We start from the raw sequence: 15,520 nt of genomic DNA, 5'->3' as shown, positions 1-15,520 counted from the left end.
GGTACTAGACTGGCCTGCCTGCAGTCCAGACCTGCCTCCCATTGAAAATGTGTGGCGCATTATGAAGCGTAAAATATGACAACGGAGACCCCGGACTGCAAGAATGGGAAAGAATTCCACCTCCAAGGCTTCAACAATTCGTGTCCTCAGTTCCCAAACGTTTATTAAATGTTGTTAAAAGAAAAGGTGATGTAACACAATGGTAAACATGAGCCTGTCCCAGCTTTTTTAAATCTCTTGTCTTTGTAGTGTATTCAATGAAATCTAGGTTGAACATGATTTGCAATTCATTGTATTCTGTTTTGATTTCTGTTTAACTCAACGTCCCAACTTTATTGGAATTGGGGTTGTACAATAAATTTGCTTGTTATTTTAGTGAAAAAAAATACAATCCATCAGGTTAAATATCAGCACAAATGAGCAAAATGATACAATGATACTACATCTGAAGCCACCCAGGAAAAACTCTATTCCCATCTCGGAATTTGACACAGTTGGCCAAAAGACCGTAGAGAAAACGGTTCAGCAGCTGAAACCCTCAACGAGCTGTCTTGACTCAATACCATCTGACTTTTTCAAAGCTATTGCGAAGTCTGTGCTCGCTGATTTGCAGCAAATCTCATCGAATGGCAATCATGACAATCATGGGAGCACTGTGAGTCTGCGCGCGGGAACTTGCAGCGCTTCTGTCTGGATGAACTCGAAGTGTCGGTTTCCTCTTCGAAGAGCACAACCCATCGCCCAGGTGTGAGGGAACCGGCCGGCGCGGCGGACCTTTTGGCGAGGCAGCGAAGTCCGCCGGTGTGAAACGCGTCCTCCTCTTTCTACTCGGCTAACCTCGCTAGCCGCCGAGCTAACGTGCCGCCAGCTAGCTGGTCACAACGCGGCGGAGGGAGCTCCTCGTCGGCGGCGCACGAAGGACGAAGTGACTGAATCTGCCGGCTCCGTCGAAGACTAAGCCCAGCCGCGCACAGAGCACAACCCATCGCCCAGGTGTGAGGGAACCGGCCGGCGCGGCGGACCTTTTGGCGAGGCAGCGAAGTCCGCCGGTGTGAAACGCGTCCTCCTCTTTCTACTCGGCTAACCTCGCTAGCCGCCGAGCTAACGTGCCGCCAGCTAGCTGGTCACAACGCGGCGGAGGGAGCTCCTCGTCGGCGGCGCACGAAGGACGAAGTGACTGAATCTGCCGGCTCCGTCGAAGACTAAGCCCAGCCGCGCACAGGCAAGTGTTATCATGTGTGCCAATGGGCCTCCACCTCTGACGGCTGGGCCTACTCCACCACCGACGGCTGGGTCTCCTCCACCACCAAAGACGGCTGGGCCTCCACCACCACCAACGACGGCTGGGCCTCCACCACCACCAAAGACGGCTGGGCCTCCACCACCACCAACGACGGCTGGGCCTCCACCACCACCACCACCGACGGCTGAGCCTCCACCACCACCACCGACGGCTGGGCCTCCACCACCACCACCGACGGCTGGGCCTCCACCACCACCACCGACGGCTGGGCCTCCACCACCACCGACGGCTGGGCCTCCACCACCACCACCACCGACGGCTGGGCCTCCACCACCACCACCACCGACGGCTGGGCCTCCACCACCACCACCACCGACGGCTGATGCGGAAGCTGGCAGCGTAAAGCTATATGCAAACATTGCCAATAAAAGAAACAGGGGGCTGCCAAACCCCGCAATACTAAAGCACCGGAAATGGAGGGCGTTCCAAACCGTTAATAACTCTAAATTAATATGGGACTCAACACGTAAACCAAAAGGCATTCTTTGTGCACATTTAAATATACGAAGCATTTTAACGAAAAGTGATCAGGTCAATCACCTTCTCACTGACTCAAATATTGACTTCCTCTGCCTATCTGAGACATGGCTCCATGAATCTTCGCCCTCAGCAATACTATCTGTACCTGGTTATAAAATGTTTAGAAACGACAGACAGGGTTCTAAGGGAGGAGGTGTTATGATTTATGCCAAGGTCACTTTTAATTGTAATGAAATACATGTTACAGATGAGAATGGATTAGAATTTCTTGGACTAACTGTTTCTTTGTCACAGCAAATGTCTTTTATTCTTGTAGTTATTTATAGGCCTCCCTCATCAAATGCCGCTTTCTATGAAAAGCTGGAAATGTTACTGAAACAACTCAATCTTGCAAAAGAGGTGATAATAATGGGTGACCTAAATGTTAATTGGGAAGTTAACAAAGTTAGGAAAAAATTGAAAAGGGTTATGGATGATATGGATATGACTCAGGTTATTAATGGCCCTACGAGAATTACAAACTCCACCCGAACTCAGATTGATCTAGCCTTTACTAATAGGCCAGAAAGGATCTTGAAGCCATACAATATGCTCACAGGATTGTCTGATCACAATCTTATAATGGTTTCAAGAAAATTAAATAAAAAGCGCTTCAAACCCTTGGCCACCACTGAATCCAATAGGATACCAAAACATGAACAACAAAATTTCCAAGATTCCATCCAAGAAGTAAACTGGGATGTATTACTCGCTGGTAAAAATTTAGATGAGGATTGTTCTAAATTTGCCAACAAAATACAAGAAATTATTATACAATTTACACGGATAATTAAACTAAAAGCTAGAAAGAATGGCCTGCCTTGGTTAAACACATTTATTCTGAAACTGATGAAAGAACGCGATCATTCCTTGAAGTTGTCGGTCAAATCAGGATACAATAGACAGCACTTTATCTCACTGAGAAATAGGGTAGTGAAAGAAATAAGAAAATCTAAAGCTGACTTTTTCATTACTGCTCTGAATAGTGCGAAGGGAAATTCAAAAATAACCTGGAATTATATTAAAAAACTATTGGGTGTCACACAAAATAACAAAACAAAACTAATGCAAATTCAATTAAATGGAAACATCCTGACGGAACCTCTAGTGATGGCTGATGCTTTTAACAACTACTTCATTGAATCTGTGTCAGAAATCTCTTCTAAGTTTGCAGTAAAACAAATGAAGGAATACCCTGCATTGTCTACAACGCAGTTCTTTACTATTACAAATATTACTGAGACCAAAGTTATCGATTTAATTCATTCACTCAAACCATCTAAGGCAAAGGATGTTTTTGGAATGGACACGAGCATGCTCAAAGATCTAGGTTCAACTCTTGCTCCTCCTATTGCCTCAATCATTAATCTTTCAATTTCATCTGGTCACTTTCCAAAGGCCTGGAAATCTGCTATTGTTACCCCTGTCTTTAAATCCGGTGACTCAACTTCTCTGAATAACTACCGACCTATAAGCATTCTTCCGGCCATTTCCAAAGTTGCGGAAAAATGGGTGTCAGAGCAGATTGTCCATTATTTAATCAGCAGCTCCCCCTCTCTCCACGCCATGCAGTTTGGTTTCAGATCCAAGCATTCCACTGAAATGGCTACATGCCTCTTCATTGAGAAAATAAAATCTTCTCTCGACAAGGGTGGAGTTGTAGGGGCGGTGTTCTTGGACCTCAGGAAAGCTTTTGATACAGTAAATCACTCTGTTCTTCTTACCAAGCTCTCAAAATTGAACTTCTCTCGCAAAGCTGTGAGCTGGATTGAATCATATCTGCATGACCGAACACAATCTGTATCAGTTAACAACTGCAGATCAGAGTCTCTTAGGCTAACCTCTGGAGTCCCTCAGGGATCAATATTGGGCCCCCTTTTATTTAGTCTTTATATCAACGATTTGCCCACTGTTTGCTCTGAAGCAGAGTGCGTAATGTATGCAGACGACACAGTTTTCTTTGTTCATGGTCGCTCCAAAGATACTGTTGCTGCTAAACTCACTAATACAATGTCCTGTGTCACAACTTGGTTGCAGGAGTGCTGTCTACAGCTAAACGTTTCTAAAACTGTAGGCATGTATCTCACTAAAACAAATAGAGTATCACCTGACCCCGACATACTTGTTAATGGAGAAAAAATGCAAATTGTCAGCCAATACAAATATCTTGGGTTAATAATTGATTCACAGCTTTCCTTTAAAGCCCATATTGACAAATTGTGTAAAAATATCAAATTAAACCTCGCAAATTTTCGTGCAATTCGGAATGAAATGTCAACTGAAGCTGCAAAAATTTACCTGCATTCGATGATTCTTAGTCACTTTAACTATTGCATAACCAGTTGGTCCCAGGCTGGTCAGAATGCAAAAAAACCATTGGAAGTTCTGTACAAACAAGTAATTAAAGTGATGGATAAAAAACCAAGGCACTATCATCACTGTGCAATTTTAAAAAAATACAGTCTTTTAAACTGGGACCGTCTTCACATATTTGCAGATTTAAATTTGATTTATAAAGTACTGCATGATCTGGCCCCAGCTCCTCTGGCTGAGTTCATCAGCCAAAGAAACAGCTCTGAGCGTGTCACTCGAGGCTCTGTCAGAGGTGACTGTCTCATTCCTCTGCGCAGGAGCACTTTCAGTAAGTCAGCCTGGTCAGTGAGGAGCGCTGGTGAGTGGAACTCAGTACCTAAGGAGGTTAAACTGCTTACAACATACAAGGCCTTCACAAAAAAACTGAAAATGTGGCTAGTTAACACCTATAGCTGCCAACACTAAAAGACAAGTATGTTATGTTGTCTTTTTGTTATGATCAAAAAAATTATGGTTTTATTCTCTCTTAATAGTATAGTTTGATTATGTATCCTGTATTATAATGTCTTGTAGATGTATTTTACTGCTTTTTTACATCATGGCCAGGGGACTACAGATGAAAACTAGCCTTCTGGCTAATTCTGGCTTTTTTAACCATGTGTACTTCATGTGTTTTATGAAATTGCATTGTCCCCTTTCAAAAATAAACTGAACTGAACTGAATGACCTATGGGGTCCCTCAAGGGGCAGTTCTTGGAGCGCTCCTGTTCAGCCGGTATATGCTACCCTTGGGTCAAATTCTTCAGAACTTTAATTTTGACTATCATAGCTATGCAGATGACACGCAGTTATATCTAGTAGTGTCTCCAGATGACTACAATTCAGTTGAGGTGTTGTGTCACTGATGCAACGGTTTTTGAAAGCCATGGAAAAAAAGGTTCGGTTTGACTGTTTCAGTTCGGTTCGCATGTATCCAGTTCGGTCTGCGTGTGTCCTGTTCGGCAAAAACAGGACACACACACACACAAGTCCGATGACACGACCACAAAGTCGATCATCGAACTGCGACCTTGGGTGTCCTGGTCCCAAGTGCACGTGTGGACACCCTTATGCTTGAACATGGTGTTCGTTATGGAGAATCCGTGATGAGTACAGAAGTCCAATAACAGAACACCGCTCGGGTTCTGATCGGCCAATACTCAAGCTATCATTTTGTCAGTGAAAAAGTTGTTGCGGGAGCTCCCTAAAAAATATCCACCATTAAGCTCGTAAGGGCCAAAATTCCAAAGTGTTCTCTAACGTGACCCCTAAAAATGACTGCGACATTTTTAACTGTGTCACTGACCCCCAAAAACTTGACTTAAATAGCGCAAATTGAACACTATCTGTGAAAGGAGAAGTGTGGGTAGTCGAATCAGTCATACTTTAATCTTCAATTCTTTTTTCGTGAATATATGTGTTATGCAGGCTTTTAGAGACGTTTGAAGTGCTCAGTCCATGTTTTTTTTGTAGAAAATTCCACTAAGATGGCGGCCACTTGTCACGTTGCTTTTATAAGTGCAGCTTTTACTGCGGTAGTTCGGGCCTCCATTTGTTTTGTGGCTCTTTGTGACTGTCTATGGTGTTTTTTGGCCCTCCACCTTGGCCACGCCGATGTTGGAGGCCCCTCCGCAAACTCATCAGTAAATGATCTAGTGGTACCTCAAAGTAAGACCACAAGCAGTTCCGTTACTGATCTTTCAGTCTTGTTCAACATACCACAGCAGATATCCTAAACCGCTTTGAAAATGCTCCAAAAAAAAGAATGTTAAAAACAGGAAAAAAAGACTTTACGCAAGACTGTTTTTCAACCAAAAACTAATAAGGACTGAGCACAAGGGACACATTGGTCATCTTCCTCCGCTGTCAGAAAGTCGTTGTTACCATGGCAACCGCAGAACAATTTACACTTCAGTTTACAGAGCATCTGTATGTGTGTACAATCCACATACAAGTGTGTGTGTGGGGGGGGTTGTTGAGGTCAATATTCAAGACTAATAAAGCCAACTGAGTTGAAGATGCAATAAGCCTAACAGTGGTGACGTGACTGAAAAGTGACAAGAAAGTCAAACTAGTGATGAGCAGTAGAGGAAAGGGGCCAAACTCCAGTCAAAGCCTTTTTAAAGCGGCCACTTTGCCCAACGAATGAGAGGTGACGCATTGGCATCAGCTCCCGAAAACATTCAATCCTGTGCTATTCTCGCTTGTCAAGTCGCACGTGCCATTGCACTTTGAACCCAATTTGTGTCTGAAGTACAATACAGTCCAACCGCGAGCCTCAGAAGGAAGACAATACATGAATCATGTCAGACAACATTTGAAATCATTTCACATATTTTAGAGCTTGGCTATTTTTAAAACCTGCTTCTGTTCACCAGACTATCCCATGTGACTTTATTGTTATTCAGTGTACATTTATACATTTAGACCTTACTTTATTTTGTACAACATAAGATGCTTTAACCAGTTCTAGTATGACTAAAATGTCCCCCTGTTGACATTGTATGAACTTATGCTTGAATATACTGACAATCAATACACATTGCTAATGCAACACCTTACTTTTTCAACTAGGGCTACATATACGATGCATGTCTAATGCAACATTTCTAAATAGCAATAATACGACTATTTGAAATACATCGTTGGAAGGTTTTTTGTTTGTTTGTTTCATGTCGACGTTGAAAGTTTCTTCAATCGAATAAATTGTCATGGACGAGGTGTCCTCTGGGTAACGTGGGCGTTTGCCCCATTTGAGGTCGCGTCTGCTTTTGGGAGCTTATTGACCTTTTTGTTTGTTTGTTTGTTTGTTGGTCAACCCATTTCTTTCCCACACGCGTGTCGTATATCAAAACGCCTAACACCGGGAGACCAGCCTCGTCACAATAGCAAAGTGCGCCCTCCACATTCAAAGAAAGACACTCCTTGTCGCTTGGTCATGCAAAACGCTCGCCCTATTCTTTTGACAAGCGAAAGGGCAAGTGTACAACCCCAGAAAAAGGGTAGGGTCCTATGATACTTTTGGTCATTTGACACCAGTGCGTCTGGAAGCGGCGGATCCATGCAAACTATGAAGAACGATCATAACAAATAATACACTGTGGAACGTACCGAACAGTCTTTCTTCTTGGGATGTGTATTCGATTCGGGTCAAATAGCAGGGATTTCCTCTTACAGTTGCCAAAGATTTCGTCCGGTGTTCGTTTTCCTACAACTATTTTTTTCGTCTCAGACTCACATTTGGTTTAAAAAAAAAAAAAAAAAAAAAAAAAAAAAGTCGTCACCAGTCCAAGAGAAAGGGGCGGGTTTATAATGGTTTGCTCAACGTTTCAACCAATCAGATGGCAACACTGTTTGCACTAAGCCAATTGGAATCTTCTCTAAAAATATTGCGAGAAACCGATTGGTTGGTTCAGCAGCGACGTCCAAGTTGAAACGCTTTTACACCGGGAGAATAAATATATACTTAAATGCGGTTATCCTGCAGTTTCACAAGAAAGCAGAGACAATTCTAAATTATAGCATGAGCTGTAGTTCCTATTGCGCGGTTCAAAATCCCGCATGTTGGAAGGGGATGTCATGAGCAAGTACTTTACTATAGGTATAATAATAATAATAATAATAATAATAATTAATAAGAAGAAGAATGCATTTCACTTACATAGCGCTTTTCCAGGCATCAAAGACACTTTACAATTTCATGCATTATTCATGAACTCCACAGTCACACCCTGGTGGTGGTAAGCTGTATATATATATATATATACATATATATATATATATATATATATATATATACACACACACACACACACACACACAAGTTTCCCACATCCCAAATAACATGCATTAATTCGAGACTCTAAATTGCATAGTTGTTTGTTTCTATGTGCCCTGCGATTGGCTGGCAACCAGTTGAGGGTGTACCCCGCCTCCTGCCCGATGACAGCTGGGATAGGCTCCAGCACGCCCGCGACCCTCGTGAGGAGAAGCGGCTCAGAAAATGGATGGATATATATATATACACACACACACACACACACAGTGGGTACGGAAAGTATTCAGACCCCCTTAAATTTTTCACTCTTTTTTTTATATTGTAGCCGTTTGCTAAAATCTTTTAAATTCAATGTTTTCCTCATTAATGTACACAGAAAAAGAACGGAATTGTTGAAATTTTTGCAGATTTGGTCATGAGGTCAAAGGAACTGCCTGAAGAGCTCAGAGACAGATTTGTGGCCAAGGTTACAAAAAGATTCTGCTGCACTTAGGTTCCTAAGAGCACAGTGACCTCCATAATCCTTAAATGGAAGACGTTTGGGACGACCAGAACCTTTCCTTGAGCTGGCCGTCAATCAGGGGGAGAAGAGCCTTGGTGAGAGAGGTAAAGAACAACCCAAAGATCACTGCGGCTGAGCTCCAGAGATGTAGTCTGATAAACGGCTTTTGCTTTGCATAGGAGAGTTTCAAGTTGCACTTACGGATGTAGTGCCCAACTGTACTTAATGACATTGGTTTTCTGAAGTGTTCCTGAGCCCATGTGATGTCGGTTTTTGATGCAGTGCCACCTGAGGGATCGAAGGTCACGGGCATTCCATGTTGGTTTTCGGCCCTGCCGCTTCCATGCGGTGATTTCTCCAGATTCTCGGAACCTTTTGATGATATTATGGACCGTAGATGACGAAAAATCCCTCAATTCCTTGCAATTGTACGTTGAGGAACATTGTCCTTCAACTGTTCGACCATTTTCTCCCGCACTTGTTCACAAAGAGGTGAGCCTCGCCCCATCTTTGCTTGTGAATGACTGAGCAATTCAGGGAAGCAATCACGGCCCCCACCTGTTCCCAATTCGCCCGTTCACCTGTGGGATGTTCCGAACAGGTGTTGGATGAGCATTCCTCAACTTTCTCAGCTGTCCCAGCTTTTTTGGAAAGTGTTGCACCCATAAAATTCCAAGTTAATGATTATTTGCTATAAACAATAAGGTTGATCAGTTTGAACATTAAAGATCTTGTCTTTGTAGTGTATTCAATGAAATATAGGTCGAACATGATTTGCAAATCATTGCATTCTGTTTTGATTTATGTTGAACACAACGTCCCAACTTCATTGAAATTGGGCTTGTAATCATAATTCTTTTGTTAATTTAATACATTGTAAGACACTAACATCTTATGTGTTGCTACATTTCAGCATTGTCCTTTTAATATACTGGACAAAATTAGTTGGGGATATACTGTATGTAAATTTTGAAAGGATATATATAATGATCTATTTATTCATTAACATACTGATAAAATATTCCCCCAAAAATTCCAATATCTCTAACTTATTTTATCCAGTATATATTATTTTAGGTTAACCATGTTTTATGGTCAACCGGTTCAGGGTGTACCCCGCCTCCTGCCCGATGACCCGCGTGAGGGGAAGCGGCTCAGAAATTGGATGGATGTTTTATGGTTTAGTTTGGTTGTGAAATTGACAATTCACTTAATTTACACTGCCAAACAATGAAGCGACATTTTGCTTCAAATTTATGAAAGGTTAGTCAATTTCTTTAGATAGATGACTTTCTAGGCACGGTGGGCGACCGGTTAGAGTGTCTGCCTCACAGTTCTGAGGACCGGGGTTCAATCCCCGGCCCCGCCTCTGTGGAGTTTGCATGTTCTCCCCGTGCCTGCGTGGGTTTTCTCCAGGCACTCCGGTTTCCTCCCACATCCCAAAAACACGCATGGAAGGTGAATTGACAACTCTAAATTGCCCGTAGGTGTGACTGTGAGTGAGAATGGTTGTTTGTTTCTATGTGCCCTGCGATTGGCTGGCCACCGGTTCAGGGTGTACCCCGCCTCTTGCCCGATGACAGCTGGGATAGGCTCCAGCACGCCCGCGACCCTCGTGAGGAGAAGCGGCTCAGAAAATGGATGGATGGATGGATGACTTTCTATATGTAGCAATTTAGGCTGTCAAGGTTACAATTAAATTATTACACATTTGAATGATATATTACTGTATATACTGTATTAATACTAATTTGGTGTTGTTTCATTCTCTAAACTAATATTTTTTTCACTTTCAAGTGAAGCATTCCCAATGCATGGAATGAGGTACCGACACGGATTATGAGAGTCCTCTTGTTCTAAAACACTCACCCAAGAAAGGGTAGACTGGATGCTGCCAAATCCAAGAAAGCCCTCTTTGACAAATCAACATCAAGTTCGGTACCAGTCAAGCGAAGCCCCCTCCCACAATAAACTAAGTCACTGTCGGAATTATTTAATTGTGGACTAAATTTAGCTGTGCTTTAACTTCATGACAACATTTACACAACATTTTACACAACATACCAACACTATGCGAACCTGTGAATTTATTAAGTACATTCTTATCTTACCGTGCGTGTGCTTTTTTTTTTTTAATGTGCCACATGGATAGAGCACACTTTTGCGTTGATAAAAGGTAAACCTCATGAAAATCGGTTGAGAAATGAGCAAGTTACGACTTAATTTCAACGTCTATGCATTGCCTTTGTTGGGAAAGTCGCCCCTACCAACATGGCCGCCAAATAGACATGTAGTTTAGCCGGGCTACTACAGCTGAAATGTTTTCTCTTCATATCTTTTGTGAGCGTACTCAGATTTGATAGAACTAATTCAGATCAGCTGATCTGGACCCAAATATTGGCAGTTTTCGAGTTCATGGGCAGTCATTTCAGAACTCAGGTTTATAATGGAGCATGGTGGATTTACCCACCTTGTCGTAGTGGCGTACGGTCGCGGCCCGTTGTTTCTGAACAACGACAGATAATAGTTAACAAGGTTAAGGTTAATAACACCAACCCTGTTTTACTATTTGGTTACAAACTACTACTAATAATAATTAAATGTATTCAAAAGAGTGAAGAAGTCCTATATAAAAGCGTTGCTGAGTAAAACCAGTCATAATTGTGGTCGTACTTGACATTATTGTGAAAAACCTCTAACCGGACGCAGTACTTGTTTGTTTCGTTTCACAGCTAGCTTGATAACAGTAACGCCGCATCATCACATTGAGACAGGTAAATACTCCAGATATTGGATTAAAGTTTGCTTATTTACATTTGAAACATCTTTAAAGTTAACGCCGTTTTATCTGCCACTTCGAGTCAGAATTCATTGCTCGTGCAGTGACCGTTCCACATGCAATATTTACCGAAATCCACTTCGGGTGTTAGCTGTTAGCAAAGGAAAGCGAGCAATAGCTAACTCACGGCAGCTAAAAGGTGAACATCGATTTAAGATGAGATCTGTGAATTAACCAGTTCGGTGTCGCCAAGTAAAATGTTAATGCCGCGCCAGAATGCGAGCGATTAACCGTATGTTCGTCACGCTAATAAGACTTCGAGTTTGACGCGACATTTTTCGTGTGTGAAGACACCGTCACACCAGATTCAGTGTACAGTGTAAGTAACTAAAAATGGAAGGTCCCGTTGATCTGCCTAAGCACATTGTAGAACTGTATTAAGTATTTAAACTGAGAATTTAAAATTCTAAAAATGTAATTCTGTAATGTAATAACAGGATTAAGTATTTAAAGCCTTGGGAAATCCATAAGGACGCTGTATTATCTGGAGCAGTCGTAGATAAAGCCTCGTCAACCTGTAGGTTACATTTTTAGCTACAAAATAAGTCATTTGTTCTACCTCGTTAAAATAAACTACCGTACTAAACTACCCTGCTATAATACTGTATTTCTATGACAGATCTTTATGTGGTTGGCAGATTGATGTATCAAGTTAGAAAAAGTTCTGAACTTTGTTAATGTCGCATTCATAACCTTAGGACTGGGAAAGCGGCCTGATTAGTTGCTTCCTCCAAATATACCTACGTCATGCCCCCCTCCACAATTAAACATTACATTGATGAAAAAAAATAGAGATACATTATAGGTCCCCTTCCATTAAAATCCATATTTTTCTACTGTTTTGTGCAAAACCAAGGTCAAAATGAGTCTGTGACCTGGTTTAAGTTTGTCAATTGAATGCAATAGCCTTTGAACCACAAACCGCTTGCTCAACTGTCATTGTGATGTAGGTTGACGATTAATGCTGTATCCAAGTACCTGCCCAACTCAACTTAAATTCCTGTGATGCTGCATCATGTCAGCCAATTGGTGGAGAGAATACGCTGTATCACTCACACCTGAAGGTGGGGCTCGAAGGCGAGCGCCTGGTGGCCGGGCCTGCACCCATGGGCACAGCTCGAAAGGGTAACCTGGGTCCCCCTTCCCATGGGCTCACCACCTGCGGGAGGGGCCATAGGGATCGGGTGCAGTGCGAGCTGGGCGGTAGCCGAAAGCGGGGACCTTGGGGATCCGATCCCCGGCTACAGAAACTGGCTCGAGGGATATGGAATGTCACCTCTCTGGCAGGGAAGGAGCCCAAGCTGGTGTGCGAGGTCGAGAAGTTCCAACTAGATATAGTCGGACTCTCCGCCACACACAGCTTGGGCTCTGGTACTAGTCCTCTTGAGAGGGGTTGGACTCTATTCCACGGCCCCCCAATCAGAACCCTGAGCGGCGTTCTGTTATGGGACTTCTGTGCTCATCACGGATTGTCCGTAACGAACACCATGTTCAAGCATAAGGGTGTCCACACGTACACTTGGCACCAGGAAACCCTCGGTCGCAGTTTGATGATCAACTTTGTGGTCGTGTCATCGGACTTGCGGCCGCATGTCTTGGACATTAGGGTGAAGAGAGGGGCGGAGCTGTCAACTGATCTCCACCTGGTGGTGAGTTGGCTACGATGGTAGGGGAAGATGCCGGTCCGACATGGCAAACGTATTGTGAGGGTCTGCTGGGAATGCCTGGCAGAATCCGCCTGGCAGAATCCCCTGTCAGAAGGAGTTTCAACTCCCACCTCCGGCAGAGCTTTGCTCATGTTCCGGGGGAGGCGGGGGACATCGAGTCCAAGTGGACCATGTTCCGCGCCTACATTGCTGAGGCGGCCGACCGGAGCTGTGGCCGTAAGGTGATCGGTGCCTGGGACTCCTGAGGCAGCTGATGGGTACCGGCTGTCCAAGCGGAATGCAGCTTGGTGGTCGCTGAAGCAAAAACACGGGAATGGGAGGAGTTCGGTGAGGCCATGGAGGAAAACTTACAGACGGCTTCGAGGAAATTCTGGTCCACCATCCGGCGTCTCAGGAGGGGGAAGCAGTGCACCATCAACACTGTGTATAGTGGGGATGGGACGGTGCTGACCTCGAATCGGGACGGTGTGAGTCGGTGGGGAGAATACTTCGAAGACCTCCTCAATTCCACCGACACGCCTTCCCATGAGGATGCAGAGTCTGGGTTCTCTGAGGCGGGCTCTCCTATCTATGGAGTTGAGGTCCCGGTGGTGGATGAGATTCGCCCGGAGTTCCTCAAGGCTCTGGATGTTGTGGGGCTGTCCTGGTTGACACGCCTCTGCAAGGTCAAGTGGACATCGGGGACAGTGCCTCTGGATTGGCAGACTGGGGTGGTGGTTGTTCCCCTTTTTAAGAAGGGGGACCGGTGGGTGTGTTCCAACTACGGGGGGATCACACTCCTCAGCCTCCCTGGTAAGGTCTAGTCAGGGGTGCTGGAGAGGAGGGACGGAAGTCGAATCTCAGATCCAGGAGGAGCAGTGTGGTTTTCGTCACGGCTGTGGAAAAGTGGACCAGCTCTACACTCTCGGCAGGAACCTTGAGGGTGCATGGGAGTTCGCCGAACCAGTCTACATGGGTTTTGTGGACTTGGGAGAAGGCGTTCGACCGTGTCCCTTGGGGGGTCCTGTGGGGGGTGCTTCGGGAGAATGGGGTACCGAACCCCCTGACACAGGCTGTACGACCGGAGTTTGGTCCGCATATCCGGCAGTAAGTGAGAGTTGGACTCCGCCAAGGCTGCCCTTTGTCACCGATTCTGTTCATAACTTTTATGGACAGAATTTCTCGGCGCAGCCGAGCTGTATAGGTGGTCCGGTTTGGTGGCTTCAGTATTGCATCTCTGCTTTTTGCTTTTTGTGGTTCTGTTGGCTTCATCAAGGCGTGATCTCCAACTCTTACTGGAGCAGTTCGCAGAGTGTTAAGCGGCTGGGATGAGAATCAGCACCTCCAAATCTGAGACCATGGTCCTCAGTCGGAAAAGGGTCGCGTGCCCTCTCCAGGTCGGGATGAGTTCCTGCCCCAAGTGGAGGAGTTCAAGTATCTTCTTGTTCACGAGTGAGGGAAGAATGGAACGGGAGATCGACAGGCAGATCGGTGCAGCGTCTGTAGTGATGCAGAATGTGTATTGGTCCGTTGTGGTAAAGAAGGAGCAAGCTCTCAATTTACCGGTTGATCTATGTTCCTACCCTCACCTATGGTCACGAGCTGTGGGTCGTGACCGAAAGAACAAGATCCCGGATACAAGCGGCTGAAATGAGTTTCCTCCGCAGGGTGTCTGGGCTCTCCCTTAGAGATAGGGTGAGAAGCTCGGTTATCCGGGAGGGGCTCAGAGTAGAGCCCTTGCTCCTCCATATTGAGAGGAGCCAGATGAGGTGGCTGGGGCATCTGATTCGGATGCCTCCCTGGTGAGGTGTTCCGGGCACGTCCCACCGGGAGGAGACCCCGGGGACGAACCAGGACACACTGGAGAGACTACGTCTTTCGGCTGTCCTGGGAACGCCTCGGGATCCCCCCGGAAGAGCTGAATGAAGTGGCTGGGGAGAAGGAAGTCTGGGCGTTCCTGCTAAAGCAACAGCCCCCGCGACCCGACCTCGGATAAGCGATAGAAAATGGATGGATGGATGGCACTCACACCGTCCTCAAACAATGGCTGATAAAATGATTGCGATTTGTGGGCACCCGGCAGTCCTGCTGAAAAATGAGCAGGCGTCTGTTATGTACTACAGTTTACAGCTGTCGGCCGTACAAGCGAATACACTTTAGGTGTGTACGCTTCTTCCATGGTGCATCTGTCCATAGAAGTTATGAACAGAATCTGTGACAAAGGGCAGCCTTGGCGGAGTCCAACCCTCACCGGGAACGAGTCCGACTTACTGCCGGATATGCGGACCAAACTCCAACTCCGGTCGTACAGGGACCGAACAGCCCGTATCAGGGGGTTTGGTACCCCATACTCACGGAGCACCCCCCACAGGACTCCCCGAGGGACACGGTCGAACGCCTTCTCCAAGTCCACAAAACACGTTTCAGATTAAAATATAGTGTACACGATGGCGACGTGGAGGAAATGTCTTTTGCGGAGCCGATCAATCACGGCATTGGTCGGATCGGCAAATTATGACTAAGCCGCTTAGCCGATCAGCATAAAATGCTAATTATCGGCCAATACCGATCAGACCGATCA

General features: G+C 45.1%; 2 protein-coding genes across 13 annotated transcripts in view; one reads left to right on the top strand and one right to left on the bottom strand.

Moving 5' to 3' along the window:
- ccdc102a (coiled-coil domain containing 102A) overlaps nt 1-7,413 on the bottom strand; it is a 91,531-nt gene extending 84,118 nt beyond the window's left edge. For all 12 annotated transcript variants that reach the window (XR_009785692.1, XR_009785693.1, XR_009785698.1 and 9 more), the window contains exon 1: nt 7,286-7,413. The gene's annotated coding sequence lies outside the window, so the exon portion shown is untranslated. The remainder of the gene's footprint in view (nt 1-7,285) is intronic.
- Nucleotides 7,414-11,074: 3,661 nt separating this feature from the next.
- The window catches only part of LOC133469359 (gamma-taxilin-like), a 51,409-nt gene continuing 46,963 nt past the window's right edge, over nt 11,075-15,520 (top strand). Inside the window, exon 1 of the mRNA XM_061756309.1 lies at nt 11,075-11,228. The gene's annotated coding sequence lies outside the window, so the exon portion shown is untranslated. The remainder of the gene's footprint in view (nt 11,229-15,520) is intronic.

Source organism: Phyllopteryx taeniolatus, chromosome 2 (assembly GCF_024500385.1).
Source record: "Phyllopteryx taeniolatus isolate TA_2022b chromosome 2, UOR_Ptae_1.2, whole genome shotgun sequence".
In the NCBI taxonomy this organism is placed as follows: domain Eukaryota; kingdom Metazoa; phylum Chordata; class Actinopteri; order Syngnathiformes; family Syngnathidae; genus Phyllopteryx; species Phyllopteryx taeniolatus.
The sequence above is the reverse complement of the archived record's forward strand: the minus strand, read 5'-3'. Positions and strand labels throughout refer to the sequence as shown.